We start from the raw sequence: 15,022 nt of genomic DNA, 5'->3' as shown, positions 1-15,022 counted from the left end.
TCACTACTTCTTATTTGTTTCTCTTCTGAAAATAAACCATTCTTCCTCCAAAAAGGCACGTGAAGATTAGGCAACAAAAGGTGAAACCTTCTTAGGTGTAAGGGAATTGCAGGCATTTCACAGCAGAGCCTTACCATTTACACGAGAAAGATTGGTCAAGTTGGATGACATTACCACATGGCTACCATCCTGCTCCACATGCACGCTGGACGACAAATCCCATTACATTTAGGCAGCACATCAATCATACCAAGCTTGCACCATGAAAGAAGAGGAAGAGGGGGCAGAAAAAAGCATTTCACATCAAGTTCTGCTTTCCGTCTGCTAAAGCCATTTGCAGAGGCATCACTCACATGCTTAGATCTGATTTTGTTTCTTTAATGCGACTGTTTAGCATAACTGACTGTCAAGTGGGATGTCTGCGTGTGTGGATACACACTCCTGAAGGAACATTATCTATAGAAGAGGACTAATGTAAACAATTATGCAGGCTCTGGTGACCCAGTGACTCACCTTACTAACCAAAGAGCCCAAACACAATCATCTCCATCAGCCTGAGCTGCATCTTCAAGCTCCCTGTGCGCGGCTCCTTATTTCTAAGTTTCCATTCACCGTTTCCAGGACGTTGATATATTGACTAGAACAGAAAGAACTGTTTTTAGTTCTTTTTCTGAGTCAGAGCAAACTTGCCTTCAATCTAGCTCACTGATTCACCTTCCCTCCTGCCACCCCCGTGTGCCTGCACCCTGGCTGACCACAGAAGTCCTTTCCAAGCTTTTCTCCCAGGCATTCTCGATGCCAGTTTTACTGGGCTCCCATTCACAGCCTCAAGCCAGGGCTAGGTCACTCACAGTGCTGTGTTTTTTCTCCCTCTGCCTCTGCTTGCTGATCAAAAAGGCCAACCCAGTTGAGGAACAGACTTTTTCCCTCCACCTTTTCAAAGTGACATGTTGCACTTCAGCTTTTTCTAAACCAGCTGAAAACTGGGTCAGGGAAACAGCCTTTGCCACCCTCTCTGCGTGTCTGAGCTCAGCAGGCAGTAGTTTCATACAGCACCTTCCCTAGACACCAGGAATTTATACTATATAGCAGGCAGTCAGCATACAGTGGTATTGAGCAGGGAAAAATTAGATTCACTTGTATGTGGATTATTTCATTAGATCTCACAGACTTACATGCTGATTAGGTAGTGCTTCACATCCATTTGCGCTTGCTTTTGCATAGGAACAAATAAATGGGTAGCAGGCACCAAAATGAAGCCAATTGTGTTATTTCTATGCATATTTATATCATACATTATTTTTTTCTGATTATCAGTAATGAGAGGCTGAACAATCAGAGTAATAAAGACTGGCTACTACAAAATATTTGATGAAAACACAAGGGAATTCATCAATTTCAAATGAGATGCCATTTCCCTGAAAATGAAAGCAGCAGTAATTCCCACCAGAAAATAACAGCTCTCACCTCCTCCTTTTTTCTACAGTATAATCATTGCCACTTATTACTTTTTGCTACGCATTGTAGATAAGGAGAGAGCTCCATTACACTGCGTTGTTGAAACTCATAAAAAAATGCATCTTTGCACAATGAATCATTCCACTCACACAGCAGGGCACAGAGGAAATCTCCCCCTGTACCCTGCCCAGGGGAGCCTGCTCAGCTCTTCCCTGCTCCCAGAGAAGACAGCAGCTCAGGCCCAAGGAGTGAGGCTAATCCAAGACCAGAGCAGCCCTGAGGCAGCAGCCGTGGGGTACAGCCCGCACCTCAGAGGAATCCCCTGCCCAAAGGAATCCCCCACTCACCCCATGGTGCAGCAACAGCGAGGCAAAGCACCGCTGTACCTGGAACACCGCACACTGTTCTCCCTGTCAGCAGCAGCATCCCATGCAGCCCCCCACATCCTGACACAGCACAGGGAGCCTGCCCACTCCTGGGGTGCTTGCAGCAAGGGGAGCAGGGGAACGCCAGGGGAGCATGGCACTGAAATCTGGATCCAGCTTAGGTGTGCCGGCTATGGTAAAGTTACCCTTTCCACGTACAGATAATAAAGTGCCACGTATCAGTGAGGAGGAGGCAGTGAAAGCCCTGGGGGTGAGGCTTTACCCAGGTCACCCTCACATCTTGGAGTAATTTGAAAGAGGCAGGTGAAAAGACGTCCTTCAGCTGCACGTTTTGGGGAAGGAAGAGCCACTTGAAGCCATCTTTAAGACACTGAGTCAAATGGAGCCAGTGGTGGGAACTCTGGGATGGAAGCTGTAAGGACAGCAAGCCTCGTGAAGGCACCCTGGCGGACTTTCCCTTTCCTACTCCTGGATTTTGCCTTTCATCTTCAAAAATATGATTACAAGATTCTCTTTACTTCCCTCAGCAGTCTGCTGCATAGCAGATCTCTAACACATGCATAGCCACTTAAATGTGTCCCTGAGATAAAATATTTATAGCCCATATGCAGGCCATCTGTGTATGCACATGCATCTCTAACAAAGAAATCACAAGCAGAGATAAGACAGCCTTAGGTAACAGCATCTGCAGCTCGCATTGGCCCTGGGAAAAAGCCACCTAGAGATCTTAGGACTGCACATCTTATAGGTAATAAATACACCACCAGAAATTACAGACCTCATTAGAATTTACATTTCCTTGGGGAACTCCCAAGAATTTGGTTCTGGGTCTTTGCACAGCTAACAAGACCTGGCACAAGTTTCCTAACTGCACATAGATCTAGATTATTGCTCAGGAATCATCTGTTTTTCTCGGTCTGCCTTGGTTCCTTGATGCTCTTTCTTCACAAACTACATCACCCTTGAAAGCATTCTACACTGGGAGAAGTCTCCCATTTTAAATATAACTTATTTATACAGAATGTGAGTAATTAAAGCAGAAGTGGAACCCTTTAGATAAACACAAGCCAAAAACTGTTGCTATAAACATGCTTGTGGGCTTTCTGCCTGCTGGTCTCTTGAGCCAAGCTGCTTTATTTCCACACTGGGACTCTTGGAAAAAAAAAAAAAAAGATGTACACAAAAGATGCCTATCCAACAGTCTTTGCAGGATGAACTGTGTATCCCTGTGGTATCAGTGATCCTTGGAAAGGGGCAAATTTGCTGTAATTCTTTCTGAAATGGAGAAATCATTCCCGTCTTTGTCTGCACATTTGGAAAGTCCAAATTAAACAGTTTTCTTCTTTTCCCTATTTCTTAATGCTGAATTCGTTATGTCAGAAATCTGCATTTTTATTCACTCCATGGTTGTTTGAATACCCTGTACCCCATAAAGAGATTCTCACTGCCTACCCGAAGTAGTAAAGCACATTAGTTGTAACAGATCACCTTCTTAAAGTGCTTGTTTCTTCATTGAGTGTAATACATGTTAAACACTCCACTTAGGATTAACGTCAATTTGTTGTCTATCTTTCATGCCAAATAACGTAGTTCAAAGCTTAAGCATTGTACAGCACCTGTTTTGTGCTGAGGTAAGAGATACATGTAGCTTGAAGATACACAGCTAGTGTAAAACAAGTGAACATGCAATGGCATGGATGAGCAAACCTGGTATGAATTTTAAAGCTAGCTCACTGAATTGTTTAAAATACCCATGAAAATATTTTGGGCAATTAAGGTATCACAATGTTTTTGAAAATCTTTGAAAATATTTACAAATGATTGGGCTCAACTTGTTTTCCCTAGCTTCCTGTATGCTTTATGTGAACTTAAAAGGTGAGTGAATGGGCTAAAATCTTATCCCGAGCAGAAAGAAAACATAGACCACCTGGAACACAAGAGCCTGTGAAACAGGATGTCCCATTTCTCATTTTTCCCAATGATAATCAAGACAACCATGTAGACAGATGGATTTTTAACAGGAACAAATCAGGTGAGGTCAGATGAGAGAGGATCTAGGAAGTACTGTAGTCTTCATTTAAAGTCCAACCAGTGAATCAAAAGGGTATTCTACAAGGTTAGAATCCAATTCCAGAGATGATCTGGAGCCAGTCTAAGTCAAAGGAGCCAGGTAGTTGCTTGCATAAAGATCTTGCCAAGACCTGGCTGAAAGTGATGTAGAGGTTACATAAAAGCAGGGTGCCCAAATCTGGAAGAAGAAAATCTATAAAGCATTTCCTTGCCTTAGAAGTTTTAACCTTTGTGCTAATGATACAAGTAGCGATCAAATGGAAACTCTGCAAAGTCTTGCTAATGTACAATTACAAAATAATGAGTGTCATAGATGGTCCACAGATGCAGCTTTGGGATGAAAACCCAATGCAAGCCTGTTTACTTCAGCTACTAGTCGTGTATACTGGGAGCTATCTCCACAGCTGAAGGTGCAGAAAGATTCCTGTCTTACTGTCCTAAACATTGTTTTTGTTAGCAATTGGTCTTGTTTATTTCCAACCCACAGTTGGTTTTGCTCACTTATTTTGAGGAATTTGTAGGAAAATCTCTTCAACCATTTTTCAGTTAGAAGAAACAACTATTGCCACATACTTTCCCCCACACAAATACCTCGTAAACAGCTGGAACTTTTAAGCACTGATCTTGGCCAGCCAATAGCTTTGTCAGGGATGTTTGGAGATACTAGACGTGGCTACAGTGAGTCAGTGTTGCATTGCCCAAGCATTAAAAATATCACAAGATTGCATTCAGTCATTAAATTGTTTGTCTTTTGGTTACTGAAAAATTAGGATGCACACATTCAAGATTTCCTCTATAGCTGTGACGCCTAGAATCAGAGAAGAGATTAGATGTCCATATACAAATACTGTGGTTCAACTGTTGGAGCTGTATGACAAAACCTCAAACATTCAATACATGACAAACCATGAGCTAGCAGTGTAGATGCAATGCAGTTGGTGGAAGAAAAAGTTAAATAGATGAACTTTAGACTGCTGTTCACTCCACATATCCCGAAATTAGACTGTATTTATCAGTTTAGTAAATAACATGTCACACCCACTCTGCCACTCAGTTCATACTTAAAACCTATGAAAGACAGACAGAAGAGACAGAAGAGTTGCAGGAAACCCTCCTGAAGGAAAGAGTGTGATCTAGGACACCTAGCTAGGGCTAGGACACATAGCAGCACCAAAAAGCATCCCTCAGCTAACAAGGGAAACACACTGTAATAATTATGCTGCCACACTTGCAGTATGGAAAGGCTTCCAGTTCAAATGACATTTTCATAATCTTTCAGACAGTTTTCTTATTATCTGAAAGTGTTTATTTCTTGCTATCTTTTGTGTCATTCATTAGTTGTTTTCTGTTGTTGTTGTTTGTTTGTTTACTCTTTTCCTTTCTAATTAATGATTGAGAAAGAAAATGCTCTCAGAGCTTAAAATTTCCATTTGCAATGATTGAGCTGGGATAAGGACTTCATCTTTGAAATTCATTGAATTTGAGAGGGACCAATAGTTAAATACAAAGACAACAATGAACTGCAGTGAATACTGAAGTTCTTTGCCAACTCACCTTGAATTTAAGGGACACTTTTGGCCAAAGTAGTTAGGGGAAAACCTTTGAAAACATCAAAATACTTGTGTTATGTTTTCACCCTGATTTGCTTTATAAATGATTTTCTTTTCCATCTGTTCCAGTTTGGAAATAAGTATGTATATACTGACTCAAAAACAGTGCTTTAAGTCAATTTTTTTTTTAATTCACAAGCTTCAATAACAAAAAGATTCAAGTCCAAGAGAATTGTTATAGAGAGATGCAAGCTGGATTTTCTTCAGCTGGTGGGAATAAAACAAAAGACTATTTACTTTCACCTTACTTTCCTTTTGAACTTTGAAAAGGAAATTAAATGATTTTTTTTTTCCTCCTTCTTTGAGTTGTGGTATCAATACAGTAAACCATTGCATCCTACCTTTCATACCTCTAATGACTCCAGTCAGATTTGTGCTCTCTTCTGGAAAGCACACACTTAAGACACTGCTGTGACTTAAGAGCACAGAGATTCCTGTTCTTTTCAAGAAAAAAAAAAAAAAAAAAAAAAAAAAAAACCTGCCTGCCCAGGAGCAGACCTCACAGGCTTCCCTTCCATCCCCAGGCCCAGGAAGAAGGCACAGCCTTTTAACAGAGAGCTGGTCATTACAGGCAGCCCCCCAAATGTCACTCACCTGCCAGAAAGGGAAGGCAACCTTGTGTTGGCATACATTGCAGTAGATGTGCTGAGGAAGAAGATGGAGGTCACTAAGCTGTTTGTCTGAAGCAGGAGTTCCACATTTGGTCTGTAAATATTATTGGAGTAGGACTGTGAATATTTGGGGATTTCTTAGAAGTGCTGCAGCTTTCTGTGTTCCTGTCAGGGATTGCCGAGGGCCAGGGGCCTGCCCAGGCCAGGAGCAGGGATGGGATCAGCCCCAGGAGGGGAGCCAGGGCCAGGCCCACCCAGGTTGTGCCTCAGTGACAGGGCTGGGCCCAGCAGCCCTGCCCCAGGTGACAGACCAGCACCCTACAGCAGCACTGGGGCAGGCTAGAAAGGGACCTGGGAGGCTCATGGCAGCTGATCAGGGCTGCAAGGGCCTAGTGGTGCCCCCAGCCCCCCACAGGCACGGCCCCAACAAGGCCTGCAGAGCAATTGAATGGCCGGGGAGTGTCAGTAGCTACCGGGGGGCTGGGAGCAGCCTGCTTGATTGGCAATAATTGCAGCACATTAAACCGGTACACTTTCCCCTTCCTCCCTTTTGTTTTTCTTTCATAACATTCTTGTTTCTGAAACACAGCACTCCTGTAGGTGCCAGAAACAAGCACTGACTGGGAATCTAAAAATTAACTGCATTATGTTTGAACGTCTGTTACTCCATTTATGTGTAAGCTGTGGGATAGGCAGGTTTTCAGCGTACAAAATTGTAGCAGCCTTTCCCTTTCCTAATCAGCATAGGAGCTGAAAAATATTGCTTTGCTCTCTCACTTTTTGTTAGTGACGCTGTTGTACTGCATTTGTTCTCTAAGTTTTAATTTGCTTATAGTCCTGCTTGCTGTTTGTTGTGCCTTTTTTTTTTTTTCCTATAAAACAGTTTCATATGTATACAACACCCAGTGCAGGACAGTTTTCTCTCAAAAAGCCTTGCAACCATCAGACCTTTGATTAAGATAACAGAGAATATAGCAAGTTCATGTGTGAAGATCTATGGCCCTGACTGTTCCTAGGTACTTAGCCTTCTCTAGTGGACAAACTCTACAAGTGAGGAAGAGGTTAACAAGCTTGTTAAAAGGCTAATTATCCTCAGTCAATTATACCTGAAGCAAGTGGCAGTGTTGTCTCCTTTTGAATTGCCAGTAGAAGACAAGGCTTAGCTTAAAAGGGAATAGTAGGAAAGCTGACTGCTGTTTTGTGGTAAGAGTTACTGCCTGACTCCAAGAAAAGTTGTTATGCCATCCCTGTAATAAGGTACGCCAAAGTGAAAGCTGTGGGCTTGGCTAGCTGTAATTAACTGTGGCTTATTTTAAGAGGCGTGGAATGGCCTTCAGACTAGAAAGTGCTGTAGGCTTGTGAGGATGGACTAGAAGAACTCCTTCAGCCGCTGTACTATAATGAAGCTGACTTTTTCTGCCTTTCTCAGAGGAGGAAAAGGCTTTAAAAAAAAAAAAGGCAAGAGAATAGAGGGGTATAACAATACTAACTCTGGTGTAGTGTGGTTGGAGGGAGGTGGTTGTGGACAGTTTCACGTCTAAAGATTAAAGTTCAAAAAATAAAGTGAGGTGGCAAATAGAGGTGTGTTAGATCACTTTACTTACATGTATATGAAACAGTGGTGTTAAATTTAAACTAAATTGTCTTGAGTGTCTGTCTCTAGGGTGTACAGAAACCAGAGGAACATAAATACTGCCTGGCCTGTAGTGACCATATCAAGGACCTGAGTGCACGAGGAGGCGTTAATGGCTTGTATCAGCTTCACCTCTGACCTCCATCCCCACATCCCTTCCCAGGGCCCCAGAAACCCTTTTTAAGTTCAGCCCTGGACTTCTCATCTCCCAGACCTATGTTTTAGATGTATGTTTCTAGCCCTACTTCTTGGCTAGGCCTTGGATTTATGCTGGAGGTAACTGCTCTCTTGGCAAGGCTCCTTGTATGTGTGCCTGTTGTTTGTCTCTAGTCCTGTTTTTGGCAACGTTGCTTGGATGGACTTAGCACCTGTGCTGTAGCCTTCCTTCAGACCTTTCTCTTGCCCTGTTTTCTTTTTTTGCTGATTCTGCTTTGGGCAGTAGCTGACCCTATTGTTTCCTAACAAAGTAGTGGAGATGTGTTCTTTCTAAATGTCTTCAGGGGCTTGACTAAGGCAATCTCTTCAGTCTTTTAATATTTTGAAGTCGTGTCGCCTTTATAGTGTCCTTCATAGCAATGTGCACTTAATGTTGTGGCTATTCCTTGTACAAAATAGCTCTAAGACACTTTGTTTTTTTTCTTTTGTGGAGACTAGAGGAAGCTGTTCTTATATGTTGCTCATCTCTGCCTGGATTCCTCTTTTTCATTCCTTCTGCATTACATGAGACAGCAGGTAGGAATATGCAGCCAGATAATAGTAACTTATTACTGATCTGTTGCAGTTGCTGGAAAGTCTTTCCAGCTAGCACTATAAATTGAGTGTTTCTGTCTTTTCCTTGCTTTTAGTGGGCTGAGAATAGTACTGAAGGGAGGCAATACCATATCTAAGTTTCTTAGTAGTGTGTAGTGAAGATAACGTATGTAGAAGTATTTTTCTTTTACTACATAAGATTTGATCATGGCTATGTGACAATTAATGGTGTAAGTTGTTGCATTCTTTCTTCCCCAAAGGGAGTCTCCATATCTTCTCTGTCTAAGCTCACAGTGCAGAATTGGGTTTTCAATTGAGAATTGATTACGGTTGTGATTCTTATTCTAAGTCTGGGAATATACAGAAGAAATTATGCTTCTCCTTATTCTTGCTTTCTGCACCTGCAGCTTCTCTGAGGTAAAATAGGTTGGGAGATTCAATTACCTGTTAACCTTTCTAGAATTATGAACCTGATGAAATCTTATTATGATACTTTCCCAGGTAATCCAGAGTATTGTTTATAAACAAACAGGGATGGAGGCCTAGGAGTCTCCTAGGCTTGAGAAAAAGGGATCCTGTACTAAATTCAGTAATTTTGGGGTTAGTCATAATGCAGTAGTATTGTAGGGCGGAGGGATGTATGTGTTACATCACAGCAAGGTGTATTTTGAGGAATTAATTTATCATTCTTCCACTCAAAGAAATGCTCCCTTTCTACAAAGAAAGAAGGGAATTACAAATGGATGCTAGATTTCACTAGGAGAAAAATTCATGTTTCTGATATAGTAAAAGCTTAGACCTTTCAGTACTGACTGCTTGACTCTCTGTCAAAAGCATGTGAAGAAGCATCTGGAGTCAGAATCTGGTACCAAGCCTGTATGTGCTGTACAAGATGCGTGGAGGTATTTATGCCTTTCTCCCATCGTGTATAGGTGTAGAGTGTAAATCCAGCTGTCCTGTACATAGTCAATAACTTTGCTGCAACTGATTGTGCTGAATCCTGTTTTACCAGGTTGGTGGATCTACTGGTGTTGGCATGTGTGAAATGAAGTACAATGTGTTGTGCAGTAGTGCATGAGAATGTGACTCAGTGAGTATTTGTCCTCTAAAGCCATAGCAGTACTAATTGCTATATGCTAATATTGCTAACCAGAGCAATACTAATAATGAATTATTTTAAAGAACATCCTTCCACAGCCTGTTTGGCCATACTTATGCTGACCTTAAGCCTTAAATACAGTGGATTAATCAGTCCTGCAGGTAAAGAGACCACTTTTCCTTATGGATGAATTTATTTTAACAACCTCTGAATTTACAGTTGGTTTCAAAGTATAATAGTCTGTTAGCTTTCAGCCATACCATTTGTTTTTGATATGAGCAACTCTAGCTTTATGTTAAAGCTTAATTAAGCACCTCACCTTCTTTTGGGCATTCTGAAGAGTTCACAGGGATAGCAGACTGTATACTCTCTCGTTAGTACATGATTGAATGTGTTCAGGTTATCACACTTGTGCATGTTCTGAGGGAATTATCAGCTGAAGTCACCCTTCAAATAACTTTTCAAGAAAGTGTTGTGCTGTTGGAAATGCTATAGCAGTAACAGTGAATGCTTGCAAATCTGAAATTTTTTTTTCAGTTCCCTGATGGATGGAATGAATTCTTTGTCAGACGTCACTTAAATGTGTGAATGTACTAAAATAAGCTATAAATGGAACACTAATAGAAGGTTGTACAATAGCCTTCTGCAAAATGCATAATTAATTACTTGTAATGGAGATGTGTTGTCTAATCAGGAGGGGAAAACTGAGCTTTGAGCCTTAGAAGCAGAAGCTTCCAATCTAATTATTCTGTTTGTATTTAGAAATGGAAGGGGAGTCTAGCACTTATAACCAGTCACACTTTGAATGTGAAAACATGAGAGTGTGGCTGTTTTTTGCAAATGCAAATTGCCTCTGGAAGGACTGACTTTTGTTAATGAAAACACAGCTCTAAAGCCCACAAAGGCAGAACATTCCCTCCCTAGGCTGTTTTGTGGTTATTTAACAACTTGCTTTTGTTCATTGAATGTGAGATAACCCAACAACAAAGCCGAACATTTAATGTCTAGAAGTCACTCTAGTGCTTGTAGAACTCGAATTGAATCATAGAATCATAGAATATCCTGAGTTGGAAGGGACCCATAAGGATCATCAAGTCCAACTTCTTGTCAGCATCCTCTGGAAGCTGGTAGCATAGGCCCTTAAGTGTTGCAAGCAAAACTCTTTGAAGAGTCTGCAGAGCAAGCATCTGAGAGCCCTGTGTATCTTTCCACCCCTTCCTAGGGAATTCTTGCTGTCCTGAGCCCTGGACTGCATGGGTCCAGTGGTGATGTGTACCATAGTGTGTAGTCACACTGAAATTTACAGAAGGAAAATCAAATGCTGTGTATTGCCTGCCAAAAAAAAAAGTTCACTTTTCTAGTGTGTTTATCTGACGAAAGTAGGGAGGGTTGTCTGCTTTGCTGTAGATGCAGTGGGGAAACGTTCTGAGGATGTGCTTTCCCCAAAGCACAAGTATCTCCTTTCTGGTCCTTCTACTAGACCTAAACCAGCAGTGCCACAGCAGTTGCCAGTCAGTTTTTCACATTCATGTTGTGATGAGTCTTCAGCTCTGAATGATGTTTGTTTTCATTTGAGAGTGATGTTTGCTGGTGTGAGGATTACTACTGTGAGTGCTAAGCGCTGAAAACAGTAATAGAAATTTCAGGGGAGGGTGAGATCCTCATACTACTTCTGTAACACTAAAAGGAAAGATAAAGGACATGTAAAATATTCTGTCTGGTAGCATACTACGTAAGTGTTAAATGACAGTGTGTGTGCAAGGTGACAGACTGCAGCATCTGTGCTGTAAATGCACTGAAATTAAATGTTCTCTTCCATTATTACAGTAACTCAGACTGCAAAGAGTAAAATGACTCTTCCTGGCTGTGTAGGGTTCTGTAAACAGACATCACCAAAACTTCAATTGTTTGATTACCTTGGGCATTGAACACTAATACAGCACAGGCAAGTAGCAAGACGTCTCAATATGGACTGGCTTGGGATATTCAGTTTATATCTTATGCTGTACCTTGCACACAAGCAAAACAGCAGCTGAAGTCTGAGACTAGGTTTGCTTATGTTTCTAAGAAGAAATTGGTGTTAGTGATCTGGCTTGGTTTAGACGGCAAAATGGGGGAATGCTTCTTGGTAGCACACTGGTTGTGGCCTTGAGTCCCAAACTCTGTGTGCTGACTTGCAGCTGAGAATGTGGCTTCAGGCTCTTGTTGCATCCAGCCGTTATACTTCCATAGCTATGGTAGTGTCTGCTTCCTCACCGGGTCTTTTATACGCTAGGTCTGGAGTGAGAGTTCCCCAAGCTGAGCAGAGAAGAGGCTGTTGTGACTCAAGATCACGTGGGAGGAGATGGAGTTAGGCAATGACATGAAATGCATCCTGGATTCCTGCTTGAGAATAATATATGTGAAATCTTGTTGGGGAGGGGGTGGCAGCAGTAGCAAAGGTATTTGAACCTGGCAGCAGTGACAGAAATTACAATTTTGATGCATTCATGTTAAATGAGGTTATTAAACAGAGTATGATGTACAGCAGTGCCACAGATATAAGAAGTTGGACCGGCTATAATACAATTTTGTATGAAAAGGGTACACAGAGCTCGATTGTGTGCCCTGGAAAATCCTGACTTTTATTACAAACTGGTGGGTGTGTGATGTTTTATGAATCTTTCTAGGAGGAGCACAGTATGTTCTTTTGGGACCTGTATCGCTAACACAAGGAGTTGGAGACCTGTTATTTTGAATTATATTCTTTGGTTTCTTTCGTTATGTTGGTGGCAATTTTGGCAAAACAAAGTCTGTATGCAACTGAATTTTCTTAAATATAAACATGAGAAGGTGGAAACAATTGTTTTTCAGGCTGTGGTTTCTTATCCTCATCCAAGTACAGAGGAAGGCTCTAGGATGCTCAGCGCTGCTGGCTGGAGTGCTGCAGGGTTCAGCCACAGGCTGGATTCCCTGCCTGTGGAAGACGTTGAGGACAGATCTGCCATCATCTCTCCCTGTTGAGAGGTTCCTGCTGCTACAGAGTTAAGGCTACATGTATGCTGCTAGTTGTTCCAGCTGGGAGGGTTTGCATGTGCACAAAAGGCAAGGAAAAGCCTAAACCAGTTCTACATTCTCTATTTTGGAGGCTTATTTACTTAACAGCAGTTGGAAGACTGATGTTAGCAGCAAATCCACTCAGCTCTTTAGCGGTGTATTAATAACAAGGTGCTCCTAGATGAAACTGAAAGCTGGAGTGCCAGGAGGCAGTAGGGTGATTATTCCTCAGTCACTGGGCTTGTGAGACTTCTGTAAGATGCTCGTCTGTGTGAGATGGGCTTTCCTAATGTGCCTGCTCAGACAAACGGGAGGAACTTCTCAATTCATAAGTTCAGAGAAATTTCTTAAGGTTTATTCCAGAAGAAGAGTAATGTCTTCTCATTGTTTGTCCCAACTCTAGCCTGACACCTTGTCTTAAATTTTTTCCTCCTCTGCTTTGTCTCCTTTCCCCATGGCACGTCTATATCCACCCACGACCATGTGCACAAATGACTGTGTGCAGCTGTGAATTTACCTTCTGGCTGTGATTCACTGGGCTGCCACGCAGCTTGCGCAAGACGTGCTGTTTAGCTGGGGCAGCTTGTCGGCAGTCATCGGAAATTCACCTTCGTTGGACCCGATGATCTCGTGTGGTCCCTTACAACCCCTACAATTTTGTGATTTGTGTCTCAAAGAGCCATCACCCCACCCAAGATGGCCTGGTGGAAATCTGAAGGATAAATGGAGTAGTTGATATAATTATTTGCAGGTTGCATATGTTTTCCAGCTGTATAGTTAGTGAGGGTTTTGTGCAAAACTATGCTTTAGCTCAGGCAATAGGGTCACCATGTTGACCCAGAATCAATACAAGTTCCCCTCAGACCCTGCTGATCCTGAAATTTCTATAGCTAATTGCAGTAATTACAGTTAAGTTTTAGGTAGCTTAGGTCTGCATCTTTCATATTCATCCTTAAGTCCAAATAAATTCCATTTTCTAGTCAAAACACACAGAAAATACAGCCATTCCGGTGCACTAATAATATGTGCTTGGAAGCTTTGTTGTGATTATCTGGAATTTTTTCCAGTGCTGCAATCAACGTATTTTTCCCACTTGAAGAAACATTAAACATTGGGTAGCTACTCAAAATGCATGTGGCTGGTTTTGTTTTGTTCTTGTCTTTTGCTAATAGGGTTCTGGCCATCAAATCTAGATATATAAGTCTGGTCTTCCAGAACTTTGGCTGGCCTTGAAACTGGAGCTCTTGGCCAATTATTAGTAGAAAGAAATGGAAAGTCAAGAAAACAAAGCACACTTTATTTCAGTATATGTCAAGTTCAAGGGAGCAAGTTTAGAGTTTTCTTTGGCAATTGGCTGCAGGAGGTGGTAGACGGAGTCCTTTTTCTTATCGGCAGTGCAAGATACAGTGGGAAGCAAGGCGCACCTTCTGCCTCCTGCGGTCTTCATGTGCATGGCATTGCCGTATTGGAAGGCTTTAATGGACTGCATGAGAGGTTCCTGATTAGGAGAAAAAAGTAATTATTTTTGTCATTTCTCCGGCTAATACAAAGGAAAGCAACCTGTATAAACGTTTAAAAAAAACAAAATCCAGACTCTCCCCTTTCTGAAGATGTCCTCTGGAGGGGCACTGTTGCCATACAGCACTAACAGCTTGACCTGAAGAAGGGAGGTCCCCTCTTGGTGTCAGTGGCCCAGTCACCGCTACGCTGATGGCCCTGGCCATGGTCTGTCTGAGCACAGAGCCTTGTGCACAGCAAGGCTGGTTAATCCATCTTCCATGCTGCCTGCTTCCTTCTTCGTGGCCTTGCCCCCACATTTCTAGTGGGTGCAGCATCGGCTACTTCCAGTAGCGCTTCCCACCCATGCCTGCTGGTACTGGGTGGGCAACTGGTGCAGGGCATGCCTGGCTGGCTGCTCGCATGGGGCCGTGCCAAGGCTTGCTGTGATGGACAAATAGGGCTTGCCTGTGGTGTGCTGGGGTTTGGGAGCTGGCCATAACAAAGGCCATGGGATTGGTGGTGTCCTGGCCTTGTAACTGAAGAAGGCAAGAAGGATGTTTGGAATTGTGAATGTGCTGAAGTGCAGGGAGGTTGAATAGTCTGCTCTAAGCTTTCTGCCTGGCTGTTAGATCTACAGGGTCACTATATAGTCTCCTCCTTATGCTGTTGTGCACAACTTCAGAGGCAAAGAATGGTTAGGATCAAGGCTTCGGTCAGCTTAGTGAAAACTGATTTTGCTTTAAGTTTTTCATTTTTGATGGGAAAGCAGCCATTCTTCATGTGCTGTGAGGATTCACGTGTTACTTTGCACCCCTTGAGCAATAGCTGATAGAAATCTTGTCATAATTTGGTCTGGCCTATAAGGCACA

At 42.4% G+C, this 15,022-nt stretch overlaps 1 protein-coding gene and 1 long non-coding RNA gene across 2 annotated transcripts in view; one reads left to right on the top strand and one right to left on the bottom strand.

The window, feature by feature from the left end:
- LOC310884887 overlaps nt 1-7,177 on the bottom strand; it is a 72,572-nt gene extending 65,395 nt beyond the window's left edge. Inside the window, exons 1-2 of the long non-coding RNA XR_014574444.1 lie at nt 6,119-7,177; nt 514-637 (exon numbers count right to left, since the gene is read on the bottom strand). This is a non-coding gene — a long non-coding RNA (uncharacterized lncRNA). The remainder of the gene's footprint in view (nt 1-513; nt 638-6,118) is intronic.
- Nucleotides 7,178-7,315: 138 nt separating this feature from the next.
- The window catches only part of TNC (tenascin C), a 177,497-nt gene continuing 169,790 nt past the window's right edge, over nt 7,316-15,022 (top strand). The window contains exon 1 of the mRNA XM_083807351.1: nt 7,316-7,392. The gene's annotated coding sequence lies outside the window, so the exon portion shown is untranslated. The remainder of the gene's footprint in view (nt 7,393-15,022) is intronic.

The sequence above is a fragment of the Anser anser genome (assembly GCF_964211835.1).
Source record: "Anser anser genome assembly, chromosome: 21".
Lineage (NCBI taxonomy): Eukaryota > Metazoa > Chordata > Aves > Anseriformes > Anatidae > Anser > Anser anser.
This window is presented reverse-complemented; position numbering and strand designations above follow the sequence as displayed.